This window comes from Pelodiscus sinensis, chromosome 20, assembly GCF_049634645.1.
Source record: "Pelodiscus sinensis isolate JC-2024 chromosome 20, ASM4963464v1, whole genome shotgun sequence".
Taxonomy (NCBI): Eukaryota; Metazoa; Chordata; order Testudines; family Trionychidae; genus Pelodiscus; species Pelodiscus sinensis.
This window is the reverse complement of record NC_134730.1, coordinates 6,112,470-6,132,152: the sequence shown is the minus strand read 5'-3', so window position 1 is coordinate 6,132,152 and position 19,683 is coordinate 6,112,470.

Genomic DNA, 19,683 nt, shown 5'->3' with positions numbered 1-19,683 from the left:
TGGCCACATAACATTGGTGGCTGGTGTAACATTAGTGCCTGGGGCTTTTTGTGGGAGAGAAGAGAGGGTCAGTTGCACCCATGCTGGGTTAATTTACAAAATTCTAGTGGCATTTCAGAAACATCCTTTTACACAACCTCCTTCAGAGGCAAAATGCATTTGAACTGAATCATAGAATCCCAGGGCTGGCAGAAACCTCAGGAGTCATTGAGTTCAACCCCCTGCCCAAAGCCGGACCAACCCCAACTAAATCATCCCAGCCAGGGCTTTGTCAAGCCGGGACTTTAAAACCTCTAGAGACAAAGATTCCACCACTTCCCTGGGGAACCCATCCCAGTGCTTCACTGCCCTCCTAGGGAAAGAGTTTTTCCTAATATCCAACCTAGACTTTCCCTACTGCAGCTTGAGACCATTGCTCCTCGTTCTGTTATCTGCCACCACTGAGAACAGCCTCTCTCCATCCTCTTTGGAACCTCCCTTCAGGAAGTTGAAGGCTGCTCTCAAATCCCCCCTCACTCTTCTCTTCTGTAGACTAAGCCCAAATCCCTCAGCCTCTCCTCATAAGTCATGTGCTCCAGGGCATTTGTTGCCCTCCACTGGACCCTCTTCAGTGTGTCCACAACCTTTCCGTAATGGGGGGCCAGAACTGGATGCAATACTCCAGATGTGGCTTCACCAGTCCTGCATAGAGGAGAACAATCAGTTCCCTAGATCTAGTGGCAATGCTCTTCCTAATACACCACAATATGCTATTAGCCTTCTTAGCTACAAGGGCACATTTTTTACTCATATCCAGCTTCTCACTGTAATCCCCAGGCCCTTTTCTGCCAAACTGCTGCTTAGCCAGTCTATCCCCAGCCTGTAACAATGCCTGGGATTCTTCTGTCCCAAGTGCAGGACTCTGTAGTTGTCCTTGTTGAACTGCATCAAATTTATTTTGGCCCAATCCTCCAATTTGTCTAGATGACTCTGGACCCTGTCCCTACCCTCCTGCGTATCTACCTCCCCCTCCCCCTCCCCAGCTTAGTGTCATCCACAAACATGCTGAGGGTGCAATCCATCCCCTCATCCAGGTCATTAATAAAGATGTTGAACAAACCGGGCCCCAGAACTGACCCTTGGGGCACTTCGCTTGATACCGACTGCCAACCAAATATCAAGCTATTAAGCACTACCCACTGAGCCCGACAATCTAGACAGCTTTCTATCCGCTTTACAGTCCATTTATCCAATCCGTCCTCCATACCTTGCTGGCAAGAATACTGTGGGAGACTGTATCAAAAGCTTTGCTAAAGACAAGTTATATCATGTCCACCGCCTTCTCCATATCCATAGGGCCAACTTAGCTCAGTTAGAAAGTGAGCAATGAGCATAAATGGCCACTAATTAGGGCTTGTGCAGCCTGGGGTGAGTCACTGAGGCCCAGCTCCACAAGAGAGTCGTGGATGTTGTATTGCTCAGTGTTGCAGCACCTAGAAAATCGCAGCAACAACACTGTGACCCACAAAGCCTGAGTTAGGTGCCTAAGCTACTATACGGTGAGAGGACAGGATCCAAAAATCAGCATGCTATGCTATCAGTACCTACACTAGCCAATGGCGAATGCTGACTAAAGGGGTGTATGTTAAGTCCTGGTCCTGTTATGGAGTTTTGTGCCTAAATCTGGGCTGCAGGGAGGCACCTATCCCCACTTGTGATTCATGAACTGGGGGAAGATAGAGGCTTGTCTGCCAAAGTCATAACAACTCCAATCCACCCAGTGTGTGCTCAGCGCTTCTGTGAACCACAAGCTAAGGTGCCTATTCTCTGTACAGGGGCCCCGGCACCTGAGGCTTGGTGACTGGCACTGGGATTTTCTGGGTTTACAGCACACCAGTGTTACACCCACACACCTTTGTGAATGTAGATCTCCCTCTGTGCCTCAGTTCCCTGCCTGTACAATGGAGACAATGGCACAGCCAGCCTCCCAGGGCGGCTGGGAGGATAAATCCATTCTAGATGGTGAGGGGTTCTGATGCTCTGGCAGTGGGGGTAATAGAAGTTCCTAAGTCCTCCAGGTTCTAGTCAGACTGAACCCTTAACCCAAAGGAAGCTGCAAAGAGAGCTCAAGACCCATAAAAGGCATTTGCTTTGAGCTGAACTAAACTAAATTCCTGGGTGCCAGCAAGCTTGAATGATGTCACACTTCCCAGCTGAAGGACGCTTTCGAGCTTATGCTAAACCTTGCAGGCTTCCCAGCTCAACCAAGTCTCCACCTGAAGAGCACCTGTGTAGAGACCTTCTGTATAGGCCATCAAGCCCATCCTAACAGGTTTTAGCCAACTATCCCTCTCCACCTGACCCAACATGGAGCCTCACAGATACCAGCCAACACTGTAGCCTTTCCTACAGACAAAGGGAACATAGTGGCTGTGTCTAGACTGCATCCCTTTTCTGTAAAAGGGATGCAAATTAGACATATCGCAATTGCAAATGAAGCGGGGATTTAAATCTCCCCTGCTTCATTAGCATAAAAATGGCTGACGCTTTTTTCCAGCTCATTTTAAGAGGGATAAGGGATCTTTCGGAAAAGGCTTTATTTTCCGAAAGATCCACGTCTAGACTGGCGCTTTTTTCCGGCAAAGCTCCAAGCTGGAAAAAAGCGGCAGCCATTTTTATGCTAATGAAGCGGGGCAGATTTAAATCCCCGCTTCATTTGCAATTGCAATATGTCTAATTTGCATCCCTTTTACGGAAAAGGGATGCAGTCTAGACACAGCCAGCCAGTGTGGTACCTCAAGGTGAAAATATGTCAGACTCTACTTTGGTTTTTTTCTATATAGGGACAATTATGGGGAGGAAAGGAGAGTCCTCCCCCCCATCCTCCCTCTCTGCCTTCCCGCCCCCGCAATTCAATCCTACTTCCCTGTCTCTCATCGGGATACAAACATGAATTTTAACAGAACTTAACCCTTTTGCAAACCTGCTTTGTGGGTCATCATATTCTCTATTATTTCAAAGCCACTGGACCTGAGAGAGTGAGAGACTGACTCTGTAGTCCAGTGGGAAGGGGAAAAGCCAAGATCTGTTCCCCTTCTCCAGTCACTCTTTCATTATTCACCTGGAAATGGGGCAAACAGGAGTGATGAAGGGACCTGCATGCCAGAGTGCACAGCTCCCTGGTTACAGAGCTCCTTTGGTGAGGTGGAACCCCACAGCTCAGCTCTTTGTTCCCCTCCGGTGAGCATAGAGGAGTGAACCTGGATCTCTCACATCCCAAGCAAGGCTACAAGATATAAGGTGGGTAGCACTGCTGCTCTGGGTTTCAGTAGGAAACAGGCATCTGGACATCCATCAGGAAGCAGCATGACACAGGCCTAAAGGCAGAAACATAGGTGCTGAGGGACTTTTTACCCTGAAAACTTAGGTACCAAGTGAGTTTAGGGGATCATAATGGAATGAAAACTGGGCCTTACACATGTGTTTAGCGTTTAGGCTCTTAAGCATCTTTCTGGATCCAAAATAACTAATTACGGCAGAATAAAACCACCCATCCGCGTCCTATACATGGGTATTACCACTTGGCCTCCAGTATTAGCCGTCATTAGCATTGACATGGTGTTCCCAAAGTCGTGAAGCAAACTCCACTTTACTAGCTGCTTGATCACAGCTTGTTCAGGTTCTAGGGCTCTAGGGCTGCCTCTAGATTGGCTTCTCCAAGTCAGTGCATGGATTTCTGATTCAGAACAACTGTGATTCATCCAAGCATTGATACTCACATTGAAACTCTCTAAACAGGGACCGTCTGATCTGGCAACATCCATGGTCCAGCATGAGGGTTACAGGACCAAAGGGTCTCAGTAGAGGGCCAGCAGCAGCCCAGAGTGAGCTGCTGACCCAGCCTAGCAGGGCTGGGAACCACAGCAGTGGCGTCGGTAACTCAGTGGGGCTGAGAGCTGTGATGTGTGGCTGCCTGGTGGGGACAAAAGCCACAGCACACAGCTGCCTGGGGTGCCAGGAGCCCTGGCACATGGCTTCCTGGCAGGGCTGAGAAGGCACAGGGGGACTACAATGTTGGGAGCAGCCTGAAGATGCTACCTTTACCCCTCCCCGTGGAGGGCAAGGTAAAAGCATCAGCCACGTTGCATGGGGGCAGGCAGCAGTGGAGAGGAATTAATTACTTGGTGCAGTGGGGGAGGGAGAGCTGGGGCTCAGGGAGCTGAGTTGGAGCTGTTGAGGATGGGGAAAGAAGTTGGAGTGGAGTAGGAGTTTAGGGAGAGGATTGGAAGGGACAGGGAAGGTGGATCAAGGAAGTATGGGGTAGGCAGTGAGCTAAAAGGGGTTGGGGGTGATTAGCTCAGGGCTGGGGGAGCTAGGGTTGGACTGAAGGAGACTGAAAAGGGGTTGAGGCAGAACTGGAGGAGAGTGAAGGAGACCATGGAAGGAACTGGGGGGATTGTAGTGGGTTGGGAGGGAGCTGGAGCACTGGAAGAGGGTAGATTTTAGAATCAGGAAGGGGACCTCTAACTTGTTCTTGCATCAAGGCGCTCTGGAGCCTTCTTACACCACCAAAACACAGCTTCATTGGCATGTTCCTACAGTGACTTCCAGCAACTCATTGTAATTCAACTACCTCTTTTAATTTGGAACTGTTAATTTCACAGTTGAGAATCATCAGACCCACAGCTGTGAGCTGTATCCTAACCAAATTTTCTCTCCTGTAATTGCGGGTTTGATTGAATATTACAGCATCCAACAATGTAACGGGGTGAAGAAGGAGCAAGTGAGTTGCAGGAGTGTCAGCGGGGAGAGAAGAGGGAACTGAGATGTCTGTGCCTTGGAAAGCTTCCTCCTCCCCCCTCCTCTGGCTCTCAGCCCTGTGCACTTCTGCAGTCAATTTATTTAACCTTTAAGAGCTGAGGTTGAAGTTTGCTCTCAGTGACTCTGGTGCAAATCTTGAGGAACTTGACAAGAGCTTCTGCAGCTTCACTCTAGTGCACGACTATGTTTACCCCACCACTCATGTCAGCAAAATCGATGTTGCTCAGGGATGTATTTTACACACACCCACACCCCGAGTGATGTCAATTATGCCAGCACAAGCGCTTGTGTGCACAGTGCTATGCTGGCAGGAGACACAGCTACCACTGGTCACTGGGGGTGGATTATGTCAATGGGGGTATGTCTACACTACAAAGTTAATTCGAACTAACAGCTGTTAGTTCGAATTAACTTTAATAGCAGCTATACGTACAAACCGCGAGTTCGAATTTAAATCGAACTAGCAGAGCGCTTAATTCGAACTAGGGAAGCCTCATTCTACGAGAAGTAACGCTTAGTTCGAATTAAGGGCTGTGTAGCCACTTAATTCAAACTAGCTGGAGGCTAGCCCTCCCCAGGTTCCCCCTGGTGGCCACTCTGGGCCAAACCAGGAAAACTCCTCTCCTCCTTTCCCCCATCCCCGGGGCCCTTAAAGGGGTAGACTCTGGCCAGATGGCACTTGCCAGAGCCAGCCCTGCCAGCAGTCTCTGCCCCTGGCCCGGTGGCCCCAGAATGAGCCAAGGAGCCAGTGACAGCCAGCCATCCTCCAGCACCCAGGGGCCAGCCAGGGGCCGTAGACGGCGCGCGCCCTCCTGGACTAGTGCGGAGGTCATGGACCTCATTGAGGTTTGGGAGGAACGTGGCCGTCTATGGCCCAAAAGGGACACAGGCACACCCAAGAGCAGGTGCACCTGAAAGTTAAGCAGCTGCAGCAGGCGTATGCCAGGGCCACCATGGGCGGCACCGCAGCAGGAGCTGCCACCTGCCCCTACTTCCCCACCCTGGACCAACTCTTGGGGGGGGGGGGCAGTCCGTGCCAGCCCAGGAGGCAGCGAGCCGGGACCGGAGGGCCCTGACCCGGGCACACCGGAGGGGCCACCACCAGCTGTTCCGGCACCAGAGTCGGCAGGGTCGTCCAGGGAGGCCATACCGGGTAAGTGCCAGTACTGTCTCCTGCCTGGGCGGGAGGCGGGGAGGGAGACCAGGGACTGCGCACGTGGGCCATGCCTCCCACAGATCACGCAGCCACCTGTGCACGTGTGAGCACATGCCATGCCACCCTTGGGCAGCTGGCTCCAGCTGCATGACACCCAGTGGCCATGGCCCAATAGGCATATGCATGTGTGAAGAGACCTGACACGTTCCTGACCCCAGGGTGGGACCCAGCAGGATGCTCTCCCTTCACCCATCCCCTCTACACAGAAGCGGGGACATCTCCCCCCAGCCCTGGCCACACTATACACAGCACAGGGGCATGGGTGTGGTCTTGGGGCAGCTCCCAGTCCCGGGGAGAGCCAGACATCCTGACCATGGCCTCTGGGCAAGCACAGCGGCTCTGACGGTGCAGGGCACGGTCACCCTCACATCATGGGGGAGGGGCTGGGCATCATCCACTGTGTCCCCAGGGAGAACTGACCACTTCTCGTCTTTCTACAGCTGCACCAGCTGCTCGTGCAGGGCGCACCACCCCGCACAGGACATGGTCCTGCACCCGCGGCCTGCTCCGGACCACGAGCATGGAACAGGAGTTCTGGGGCCAGCACCTGGGGGCCCTGCGAGCCCAGCACCGCACCGTTGAGGCCTGGATGCGGGAAGACCTGCAGCTCCGCCGGGAGCAGCTGGCTGAGGACCGAGCCAGAAACGCAAACCTGCAGGCCCTGCTGCAGAGCATGGTGCCCCGTGCCGGTCCTGCGCCTGCTGCTCCCCAACAACTGTCCCTCCTCCCACTCCTGCCCCCCCACCTCTTCTTCCTCAACCTCCACACCTCCACCTCATCCCCCCCAGGGAGGCTGAGAGCCCCTCTCTTGCTATGCTGGGGGGCGGTTGGCCAGGCAAGATCCCCACCCCTGAGTTTCCCTTCCCCCTTCTTTTCCTTGCTTCCCCCTTCCAGCTCCCTCCTCCCAGTTTTCCCACTCCCCTCTCCCACCTCCTTTCCTCCATCTCCCCACAGTTTCATTCCCCCTCCCCAGTTGTGTTGAATAAAGAGAGTTGTTATTTTTGAAAATGTGTCTTTTATTTGACATCAGGAAGGCGGGGCTAGGGAAGGGTAAGTGGAAGGACGAGAGGGAGGAATGGGGCACAAGCCCCCAGTGGGGCAGACGGGGGAGAGAGTTAGTGCTCCTCAGGGTGGAAGCTCTCCCGCAGGGCCCCCTGGATCCTGACATCCCCTCAATGGTCCTCCTGGATGGCAGTCTGCACACAGTGCAGCCAGGCTGCCAGCAACGTGTCCACAAGACGCAGCAGAGTCCCATGGGGCAGGTCTGGTTCCATGTTGCAGAGTGCAGTGGTGTCCCGAGTGAGGGCAACCAGAGCACTCCGAGACACAAATGCTTTGCTGTCTCAGCGAGGTGGACCAGCAAGCAGAGAAACCTGAGAACTGTCTCTCTGGGATAGGGGGTCGGGTCTCTTTAAGCACAGTCCTCGGCTAGCCTGAGGCAGCAACTCCACACTAAGTCCTAACCTGATGCCCTGCAGGCACTGGTTCCGGCCAGCCTTAACTTCGGCTCAGGGTCCACTCAATGTGGACATGCTAGTTCTAATTAGCAAAATGCTAATTTGAATTACTTTTTAGGTCTAGATGCACTAATTCGAATTAGCTTATTTCGAATTAACTAATTCGAATTAAGTTAGTTTGAATTAGTGCTGTAGTGTAGACATACCCTAGGAGATCTATCTCCCATTGGCATAAAGCAGCTATACATAAGCTCTAACAGCAGTGTCTGTGCATCAACACAGCTGTGCAGCTATAAGCCCCCTAATTTAGACAGCCTTAGTGAAAGCAAACACTAGCTCCGGTCTTCCAATCTGAGTTAGGGAGGAGGGGAGGCTGGTGCAAAGCAGCCTTTCTCTGTGGTGGGCCCAGGCTCACCGCAGGCAGAGGCTGCTCCGGCAGCAGCCCCGGTCCATGGGGATCCCGGTGGGGAGCTGTCCCCCCATGTGAGCCAGGACTGAGCAAGCCCAACTCAGTCCTGGCTTGTGCTAGCCTGGGACCGCTGCTGCTCTGAATTTTAAATGCCTGAATGCCCAGCTCCTACTCCATTTCAATTTTAGAGCCACAGCAGGGGTAGCTCCTGGACTGGCATGGGTCGGGATAGAGTGCCTTCTCTTATCGACTAATCGTGTAGTCGATACAAATTACATCGACTACACAATTAGTCAATTACCCACCTCTCAACAACCTTACAATATATTGGATGGGTTTTGTTTGTTTTTCTTTAAACTCCAACTTTTCTTCAAGGACAAAAATCTTGAGATAAATGCTGTGAAATGAAAGAACTACCAAAGTAAGTTGATCTGAAAACCTGACAACATCCTTATAACAAAGCAGAGCCACGTCAACTCAGCAGTTACCCATGGTTACAAAATTTCTGAATGGACTAGAATTCAAACCTCTAGAGGACTGTGCATTTAAAAGGGCAGGGTAAACAATCTGGAAAGAGAAACAGTAAAAAACTCCTCTGTGGGTCTTAACTGAATGTTTCGCTAAAAGGCTTCAAGATTAATGCACCTCATCCAATCTGTGCCTGAGCTGCTGAGGAGAAGAAGCTCTATGAGGATTCTAGTTGAATAAAGGAGAGCCACCTGAAGAAAGACCTCCCAAAACAGCTCTTCAAGAAAATCATGACTTCAGGAAGAGAAACAACATGGAACCCCTTAAAGGAGAATATCAAATACATCGCTCTAAAGCATCAAACCGCAGGTGGACTAGCAAAAAATATTTCCTGGAGTACATAAATGGAACAGGTTCTATACTTTGCATCTAATGCAGTATCTATATCCTGTCTTGGTTGGCTAGTCAAATAACTTTGTGCTAGATCAGTAGGCTAAATCATGTGGTCTCAGGTACTTGGTAATTGATGCAAATTCTCACCTGGTGTGAGTTGGCTGACTCCAGTGGACCTATGCCAATTTACATCTGCTGATGATCTAGCCTTGGCTTTTTTTGGTTCGATTTAATCATTACTATTATAAGTCGGGGTGTTCTTTCCATTCAAATCAACTGCCAATCCTTCTCTGAATCCTGCTGAGAGCAATTAGACCTGCTCCTTACATGGAATATTTTTGAGTGTGGGGCTTTTTAAACATTTTTGGTGCATACAAGTCTTTTGAAAAACAGCTTTGCAGGCTACGTTTTCAGGCTCAATTTGCAGTTGGATTTATATAAAAGGTTAGTTGAGGGATTCTTAATCACTTCAATTTAGATACTACCCTGGATTCCTTTTCAATTGGTACAAAGAGAACAGCTTGGACTTACTCTTTTCAGGCTCTCCTGATGGTTTTAGTGTTCCTGGCTCTGTGGCAGCTAAGCACTGAGCAGAATCCCTCGGAGTGGTGGTTAGCAACCTGCTCCTACAATTTTCTAGATACAGTTGTGACCCAGCTAAAACATTTCAATATGTTAAGACAGCAGGAAGCCTCTGGCTCTCCTGAGCATGCTGCATTACTGTCTTGCTGATACTTGGCCAGGAAGCTGCATAGTTTGCTTGAGGGGTTTTGCTGCAATAAGCATAGAAAGGCCCAGGCAGCTCTGCAAATGGATTTGAACTTCCAAATGGAGTCATTCACCTTACTCAAGCTCATCAGGCAAAGATCCTGCATCTTGCCTGGTCTCTGGACCAAGAGTAAATCTCATCTTCCTCCTGACTTGCTGTTGACACATTTAGTTGTTAGTTTAGCACTACCTGGTGATCTGTAAAGCAGAACAGAGAATGAACAGGTACTGAAAGGATTAGATTTTACAGCACTATGGACTAGTACATGTCCTCTGTGAATGGTACTGCTGGTGATACTCACATTGCTCTGTCCCCCTGGCACCCAAAGCAGGACAAGCCTCCTTCAACAGCTTCCTCTTGACACACAACCAACTTCCATCCTCCCTTGAAAAATTCCTCCTCCCATCCCACAAGTTTCAACTTTTTATCAGCTTCCTAACAATCCTTCATCCCCTTCTATCTGTCCCTCCTATACAAAAAGCCCAGCCCAACCCCCTCTCCTTCTTCTTAAGAAACATCCCCACTATCCCACGATCCAGTTTGCTGTTTGACTGCAAATCTGTGTGAACCTGGCAATCAAACTTCCACCTGCCAGACATGTTCCCAAGTTAGACAAATTAGAACCTTCTATTGAAGCCATCTGCTAATACCTCCACTTCCTCCCTCTGGGTGTTCTCAGTGCGACAACCATCCAGCTTGTTAAGAGTAAAATCTTGAACATTGCTTTGCTCCCTAAATGGAATGTACAGTTGTAATTCTTGTGTTAAATCTACGGCCTGCTCTCAAGGAGGGAGAAGACAAACTGGCAGAGCCCTGGTTCCATGTATAAACATGCACAGCATACAGTAACTAGCTAATGAAAAGATCAAGATCTAGGAAGTCCTCTGTAAAGAGTGCTCAGAAGACAACATATTCTGCACTTGCCTGGGATGGGTCCATAAGATAGAAGTGCTCTAGGTGGCTTCCCACTCCAGTAATCTTAGAAGTATTAAACTTTTCCACTTTAAAAAAAAATCCAAAAAACCCAAAACCTGTCAGGCCACCGTTTTGTTTTTTGATTTGTCTTTTTGTTTTTTATTTTGTTTAGTTTTTTGAGAGAGAGAGAGAGAGAGAGAGAGAGAGAGAGAGAGAGAGATTGAGGTCCCACAATACCTGTGGAAGTTACTTGCATCCATTCCTCTTGATGCCACTTACTCAGTTTTGCTTTGTTTTAAGTACTAAAGTCTAAACTAGAAAATTTAACTTTTTTTCCCCACTCAAAATCATACCTTTCCCTACACACTGCCTCAGAACAATTCTCATTTGCATTGGCAAATATCAGCCCAATAGATATGGAAGAGGCATAGGTTGAGGTAGGATAAGAAACAGGGGTGTAAAATCTCAATTAATCAGTTAACTGGTTAAGCGTTTGGTTAACTTATGGTTTAACTAACTAAGTGGGATCCCAGGTGAGGGACCATTCCAACCTGGCTGGAGCAGCTGCTCCCAATCCAGCTCACGGCAGGCTACCAGCCCCTGCTCCCAGGCCCACACACTGGTTAACCATTACCCAGTAAGCATCATGACCAGAGCATCTCCTGCCTACCACACGCCCAGTCCCACTGCGGACAGAGCGGGGCTGGAGCAGTGCCCCCCCCTCCCCAGCTACCGTCCCTTTAACCCATTAACTGGTTCCACTTAATTAACCAATTAAATGGGATTTTACATCCCTAATAAGAAAAGGCAAACTTGTCTAGTATCTTCTCTCTGTCCATAGAAAATATCACTGCCTGCCTCCAACGGCAGGAGTTTAGTGAAGCTCATGTTAGAAGAGCCAGGACCTCTGGAATAGATACTGTATTTCAGAAACCCATCACCCACAAAGAAAGCTTCACGAGCAAAGCGAATGGATTCATATACCCAAAAAGGGCATCTACCTCACAATCTAAAGATCCTGCCATAGCTGAAAAATATTCCAGAGCTCAGTGCACTGTACTCCTAACTAGCAACCTAGGGCCAATACAAACCTTCAGTCTTCCTCCAAGTTCTGTCCCATTTCCAAATCCCTGGGACAGAAGGATGTATTTTGTAGCCTGTCTTTAAGGACATTAAACTTGAGCTAATTTGGACCGAGGGAAGGGGCAAATTCCAAAGTCATGCAGCTCCCATGCATAGGGCCTGGCAACAGCCGCTTCATGTATTTTCTCAGCAAGACTTCAGCATGAGCACCCCACTGATTTAAAATGAGGCAGGGTGGAGCTGGGAGGGAGGCAGACACAGGTATGTCCAAGCCCAGGTGACTCTTCCCACCTGCTTATAACTGTAGCTGAGGCTCATTCCCTGACTTCTGAGAGCGCGGTTGGAGGAAGTAAAACTCAGAGATCCTGTTCGGCAGTTGGTCCACATGGAAAAACTACTCCCAGCACTTTTTGCCCATTCTGGCAAAAGGAATAAAGGATAAAGTCAAAAAAACAACTTGGGGTCTGAGTTCTGCCCTCTGGCATCTTTGCATCTGCCCTTAGCTCATGGCCCTGTAAATCACAAGGCTGGCCTGAGCCACGGAAAAAAACAATTAGTTTAGAACCGTGTGTAATTAAGTTACCTCCCTGCGGGATTCAGGATTGATAAATGCTTTTTGATTAGAGCCCTCTGTGCGTGCTTAATGGTACAGTGTGTCTAATTCAGGGAAGATTAGCAGAGGAAGAAGTTTTCATTGCTAACTCTGAGGCTTAGATAAATATCCCCACAAAGGCTCCGAAACATGCTTAACTTGCCTTAAAAAGTGATGATGTCTGCAGCACTCGGGGATTCATAGGATCACAAGTCATCTGCAGAAAACAAAGCTGAGAGGCCCCAAGTTCCAGTTCTTGAGATAAAAATATCCAGGTCAAGGACAGCATTTAGCTACAAGGAAGATATTGGACTGTGAAGCTGTCTGTGTTAATAAATGTAATGCCTCTTGGTGCACTGTTAAGCATCACATGCTTAGGAGGTCTTCAGTTTGAGGCAAGCGAAACACTGATGCACAATTCCCATATAAAGTTAATCTATGGCTTCGGCAGAGGCATGCAAGTGGAGAGCTTAAGGCTTCCTGTCTGTAACTAGGACTCTTCTGCCATTCAGATGGGCTACCTGGGCCATTAGGAAGGGAAGGGGAGTTGGTTGAGGGCCAGAGCTCAGGTCATTGTGTGGGGCCTGAACAAGTAGATAAAGGTGTTTGGGGCAAATCCTCTGAAGAACACTGAGGACTAGGACCCATGAAATCATTAATCCATGGTATCCTAAGACTGTAAAGTGTTACACTCTCAGGAACTATATTATTCTTGAGAGCACCAAAAACATCACACCTGCAATCCGAAAGTTTTTATCCTGTGAGCACCTAGGCTAGTCAGTGTGTATATATTACATGCTCATGCTTCATTCTTGTAGTCCTGGTTTAGACTCTCCCCCTAACAGTTTAAAATATAAAACAATAAGATACAGAAATGTCTGGAAACAGATGGCAGGAGAGGGATCACGTGATGATTACCTGTTGTGTTTCCTCCTTCTGAGGCATCTGGTATTGGCCACTGTTGGCAGACAAGACACTGGGCTAGATGGACCTTTGGTCTGACCCAGTCTGGCCGTTCTTATGTTTAATAATAAAAAAAAACCTAATAGAGACTCACTAGCATTTCCCCCAGATGGGTAAGCACTGAGCTTGGCATGTTCACTGTAAAAAATTAACCAAGTGTTCACCTACAGCTGTGAGTGTGAGATGGATAGGTCACGTAGAGGATATTGAGTTGTGGGTCTCATGGACAAAGCAAGTTTCATGGAGGGATCTGAAAAAAGAGACTCTAGCAGTATGGGATACAGTGATTTCTGATTACTTGCATTAGTTTTCTCTTTTACAAACAGTAAAGCTGATTACAAAAATAGATTTGTAGAGTTAGACAATGAAGTGGAATCCTGAAACTGGGTGAATTTCCTTTAGCAATCTATTACTGCCTAGCAATCTATTACTCTTGCAGATGTAAGCAGGGTCTGAATCAGTGCTTCCATTACAACCAGCTGGAATGGGAAAGGAATCCTGGGTGTGGTTATGGAAATACAGTTCACTCAGTTTTCTTAGGCCTGCCAGATGTTCAATTGTTAGAATGGTATTTTGCCAATTTGCCTGATGTGGGATCACAAACTGTGCTAATCCTAAATGCAGGATTTGGAAGATATGACCACCAATGCTTGCAGTTATTGGGAATGCAGAAAAAGTCAAACTGTGTTTAACTCAGTTCAAAGGAGAGAAAATGTCAGTGTAAAGCATCTCAGATGGACAAGGCTTTCTCTACCAAACTCTGTGAAGCCAACTGGAAGAAGGGCAGAGCTCTGAACCAGCAGGCTACATGTCTACCAAGTGTGAGCTGTGAGAGTGGTTCAACCTATTTCTCCCCTTCCCCCGCTCTAATGATAGAACTAAAACAGGCTCCATAAAGAGTCTCTATTATTTTAGAATTTTATTCCAGTGCATGCTGGAATCCTTTGGCTAGACTGTGCTGTGGGCCAAGAGCTGAAATCACTAGGTTTGGCCCAGAGCCAAATCCATCAAAAGGCCAGCCGCAGTGGCTGATGGGGAGGAGAGGGCGGCAGTGAAAATAACAGCAGTGGCTAGCAGGGCAGCCAGGAGGAGCAGCATGCAGGTGGCATTGCCATGTGCTCAGTGAGGGAAGAAGTCATGACGATGTTCCCATGAACTCTGGGTCTGCACCAACTGGACAGAGCCATGAGTGGGGTGTTTGAAGTGAGGGGAAAGCTCACTATAAGTTGGGGGTTGGACTAAAGATCTTTAAGCAAAGACTCTGCCCTACAGACTCCAGCGATGGTACCTTGCTTATGGGTTTTCTTTGTGTGTGTTTCCATAGGTTGATGCTAGATTGCGGTTATTAAACAGACTCCCACACAGTGCTTGTGAGAGGCGAAGAACTGACTCTAAAGGTGCCCAGTGGGTAGGTTGGAATTTTCCCAGTTTACTGGGTGAGGTCTGGAGTCTGTTTGGCTACATTGTTGAAAGAACCCCTCTAAATATGGAACCCAACCCACCTGGCTGCCAACTGCTACTGGCAGAAGGGTTAAATGCGCATTATTGATTGCTGTCATACCTCTCCCTCACACAGGCAGCAGACAAGATTCTCAGTTAAAATTCTTTTCTGAGCGTCAGGCATCTCAGGGTACGTCTATACTTGCACCTTAGTTCAAACTAGGGATGCAAATGTAGGTGACCAAAATTGCTAATGAAGAGGGGATTTAAATATCCCATGCTTCATTAGCATAATCTCGCCTGCGCACTATTCCGATCACCAGTTGATTCGAACCAGGAAGTGCATTCCGGGCCGCATTAGTTTGAATCAAACCCCTTGGTTCGAACTAACGTTACTCAAAAAATGAACTGCAGGGACTACACTAAAACTGAAAGGTGCTTCACTTTCATTGCAGTGTCTGTAAATTCAGGATCCTCTGCAGAATGCTGTTTAACTTTTCATACACTCAGTGAATCATAGCTAGAGCAACAACGCACAAGGGCAATTCTGAGGAATGTGCCACCTTCTCAGAGATGATTGTCCTGGGAAACAAATTGGAGCTAAAAATTACCCAACTGCTGGTAGAAGATGCAGCTATGAGATGCAAAATGGCCATTTTAGTGCTTCTAGTTTTTATGTGTTGTCTCTCTCCCCTTTCCCACCCCCATTTAAAAGGTCAGCAACCAAAGGAACAGGCTGGGAAAGGTTTCTATGACTGTGTGAATCTACACTGGAGAGTCTGGGGACAGACGGAGGGTGCAACAATCCAATCACAGCAAAGGAAACTTTCTAGATTTTTGTAAAGTGATTACTCTGGTATATCAGCCCCTAGATAAGAAAATGCAACACCTAGATGAACATGTGACAGGGCCAAATCATGCCTCTCCCACTTTGTTGCATGTGCAATAAGGGACTAGATAAAGGCAAAGCAGAGCCTTCCTACATTTAATAAATTCCACCATCACACCCAACATGACTATTTTTCCTTTTGCTCTAGTAATAGAGAATCTCTGTGTCACAAAGGCATGTTGTGACGTGCAGCAGAGGCTCTTACCACAGTAATACCAATGGGTCCACTCATGGTGAAAGTAACTTAAATTTCTTACAGGCACTGCGCTATCACAACCCGCCCCCCTCCGCCCCGGGGGAGCTTACAGCAGCAGGGGTTGCAATACAACAATGCCTATAAGAAATGTAAGTGTGAGGTGGAGTGCAGGGGGCTCAGGGCAGAGGGTCGGGGTGTGAGGAGGATATAGAAGTTAGGCCAGAAGCCTGGGAATGTGCAGGAGTCAGGGTTGGGATCTATGAGGAGCTCAGGGAAAAGTTGGGGTGTGCAGGAGTTAGGCCAGAAGGCTGGGGATGTGAGGGATGCAGGAGTCAGGGTTGGGATGTATGAGGGGCTCTGGGCAGGAGGGCAGAGTGTGGGGGTGCAGGAGTTAGGGCAGGAGACTGGGGGATATAGGAGTCGGGACAAAGGGGTATGAGTGCATCCCCAGCCAGCTCCTCTAATCTGTCTGGCTGCCTGCTGCTGAGCACAGCAGCCTGCAGGAAGCTGGGAGCCAGGCTGGGAGTGCCCCTCCCCTCCCACTGCAGCCAAGTGCCCAGCTGGCCCACTTCTTGCTGGAGCACCGCACCAGGGTACACTGGCTTATTTTCACCTGTGGGGTCACTGCTGGAAATGCAGAGTGTGAAGTCTACTTCTTTCAGAAGTTGCAATAGTTACACTAACTAAAGCTGACTATACCCAGAGAGCCCAGAAAGTGTTGAACATGGCCATAATTTGTTTCAACTCGCTATCTGATACCCCCAAATTACAGTGAAAAGATGTAAGATAATGTAACAGCATGTAAAAATGATCTCCCCGTATCACTATTTCCATGACAAAACAGAAAACTACAGGTCAATGCAAGATGGAAATAAATTTAGGTCTGAAACAAAGGATGTTCACTGGGGTTTAGTCAATGCTCATAATGGAAGGAAAATAACAAGGTAGCTGGCTAAGTGAAAGAAGCTAGCTAAAAAGCATACCAGGGCAAAGAATGAAAAACCTTATTAAAATAAAAAAGTGGAGCACCACTCAGTAATCTCTCCCTCAATGGCTATCAAGCCATTTAAAAGAGGATTAATGGGTTACATTAGCTGAATGGGTTCAGACAATATTACTAGCATATTAAAACCACAAACTTCTTTTGAGTATGATTGGAAACAATAAGCTATGTGCCAGGAGATTGCAGTGAACTGCACAGTTCAATAACTGATATAAAGGGTAGATTCAGAGAGAGTCCTGTGGAGGAAGAGCATAGCTTAGTCTCCAGCATCTGAGGATATCATGGAAGGAAATGCAGTAACTGCATAGTTAGACCAGAACTCTCTTAACAGTAGGTATGGAGCCAACTGCAAGACCTTGCAATGACAGGCTCAGAATAAAACCTATAAAAATAAACTAGATAACTTTTAAAAAAATTGTTCTTCCCCCCAATTCAGTGTCACAGACCATGTGCATTTAGTAAATTTATGGTACTACCTTAAAATAACGATTCATTTCACAAGTATCCAAAGGAGATAAAATTGCATAAATATTAAAACATAAGCACCATCACTCACTACAAGCCCCCTTTACTTTCGGGGGTTCAATATTAAAAGGATTGATTCTGACTGCACTGAAGTTTATAGAAGCCATGTGGCCCCTAAATTGCAAACTTCACGTCATATCTATGGCCTTCATTCTGCCCATTGAATCTCCACTGGTGTCAGCAGAAGTTATGCTGCTAAACCAAGATGATAGTTAATGCCTTCTGTGTGTCAAGGAGCTGCTTCTATGGCCTCAATCAGCTGAGCAAGTCAAACTCTTATTTGTCACAGTGTTCCTACATTTCCATTATGTACATATGTACATTTAAGGACCTGATCCTGCAAATATTTTCAATATCTGTGTGGTCTCATAGTGGGACTATGGCTTATTTCTGTATGAAAGTTACACAAAATTATCACAAAACATTTCAGTTCATGCTGCACATGCAAATAAGTAATTTGTAGGCTGCAATATGTGCTGCTGGGGTAATGTTTGAGGTGTGTAACAATTTAGGCTCTTTTTGGAGACATGAGCAAATAAGTGAGCACAGCAGAGACTTAGCAAGCCGGATTTAGTAAAGAGACATGTAGGTGCATAGGCCAGGGAGAAGAAACTAATCTTGACATCTTCTTTTGGCCAGTTCACAAACTTCTAGCATGACTACATGGAAGGGGGCCAACAGTGATGGACGAACATCACATGGGAGTAAGCACTTCAGGACTGAATGGCCATCAGGTAGCAGGGAGATGGCCACACAGAGAATTTAGTTCTGGGTACCTGCTGAAAGTATAATATCAAGTAGAAAGACTGAGGATTATTAGTCTTCAGCTCAACAGGAAAGTTTAAGAAATGGAAATTAAGGCAACTCACAAGTGTTCATAGATTCTTATGAGGCGCATATATGGACTTACCTGGAACTCCCATACCACTTCATGATCTGAATCAATTTGCTAGATTTCCTCTCTGGTGTCATTATTTTCAGATAATTAGATTCAGCAAGCCTGACTTTTTGCACCAGGCTACAATGAGCAGCAGCTGTCAGATGTATCTGTGGTTAATAGAGCAAATCTCTCCTCTCTCTGGATGAAAGCGGTAAATACACAAGGTATTTATATTAAATGGTCATTTTGCTTAGAAAATGTAATGGCTATGATTTGCTTTAAGGGTTTTGATAGCTGAATATAAATACATGTAATTCAGATATACTCACAATTATAGTTTTCATACTTGAGCATGTGAATATCAGACAAACCTTAGTACTGCCTCAGTTAGGCCCTAATTTCTAGCATTTTCAGTGCTATTCCCAGAGGCTGGGAGAGAAAAGGAAGGACGGAAATATGGGGAGAAATCTTCCCACAACACTTTTAAAAAGATTATACATTAGTTATTTAAGAAAAACTGTGCTGAACTTTGGGTGACTGAAAATACGGCACCATAACTTCAGTTCCAATGAAAACAAAGTCATCTTTATCTCCTGGAAAAAGGTAAAATTATCGGACAACCAAAACTAAGATCCTGAAAACTATAAACAAAGGAGTGGCAACATATTAAGCTATGGTACATTAGTTTCCTTGACAGTTCATTTGTACTAATATTGCCTGAGAAATCTGAGCTCCACATTTAGTTAATTCTGTAACTGCTAGTAGCAAATATCACCAACAATGGGAGATGGGACATTGCATGTCTGGCTGGCCCACTTCTGGCTGGGCCTTGCTGAAATGCTCAGGGTCTGACCAATTGCCTTCTTTGGGGGTCAGGAAAGACTTTTCCTCCAGGTCAGCTAGGCAGAGACCCTTGGAGGGAGAGGGTTCCACCTTCCTCTGCAGCATGGGGCACAGGTCACTTGCTAGTTTCTACTAGAGCAAACAATGGATTTTCTGTGACATGAAGTCTTTAACTCATAATTTGAGGACTTCAGTAGCTCAGCCAGAAGTTATGGGTCTATAACAAAAGTGAGTGGTGGAAGTTCTATGGCATGCGACGTGCAGGAGGTCAAACTAGATGATTATGATGCTCCCTCCTGGCTTTCCAGCCTATACGTCTATAAATTGGCACCTTTCTCTGACTGTTCTTTTATTTGTATAGCTATAGGCAGTAATCAGAATCTTCTAGGCTGCATTTCAAGTTCTAATTTCTTTTCTAGGGATATTACTTTTATTAGACAAAATTAAAGAGCTTCAGTATAAACATCTTGGTTGGCACTAGAACTTGGCAGACAGACTGTAACTCTTCTTTTAAAATAAATTGATTCCCTTTCTAACTACAGCACATAAGAAGATTGTGGCAATGGTACCTGACAGACTCGATAATCATCTTACTGAGAATATCAATATAAAGGCTGAAATCTCACTATACATTTAAACACATACACAACTTATTCTTAGGTATGTTTAATGTCAGAATTCACAGTATGAAGGAATGCAAACATGTCCTGTAGGCAGTTTCTTTGAAGTATGGAAAAGCTGAAGAAGGGACTGCTTAAAATTCCTCCCTCAACTGTATAAAAATTGTATGTTAATCTCTGGTGCAGTAAAACAAGTGTTTTTTAGAAGGTGGTTCTGAAAGA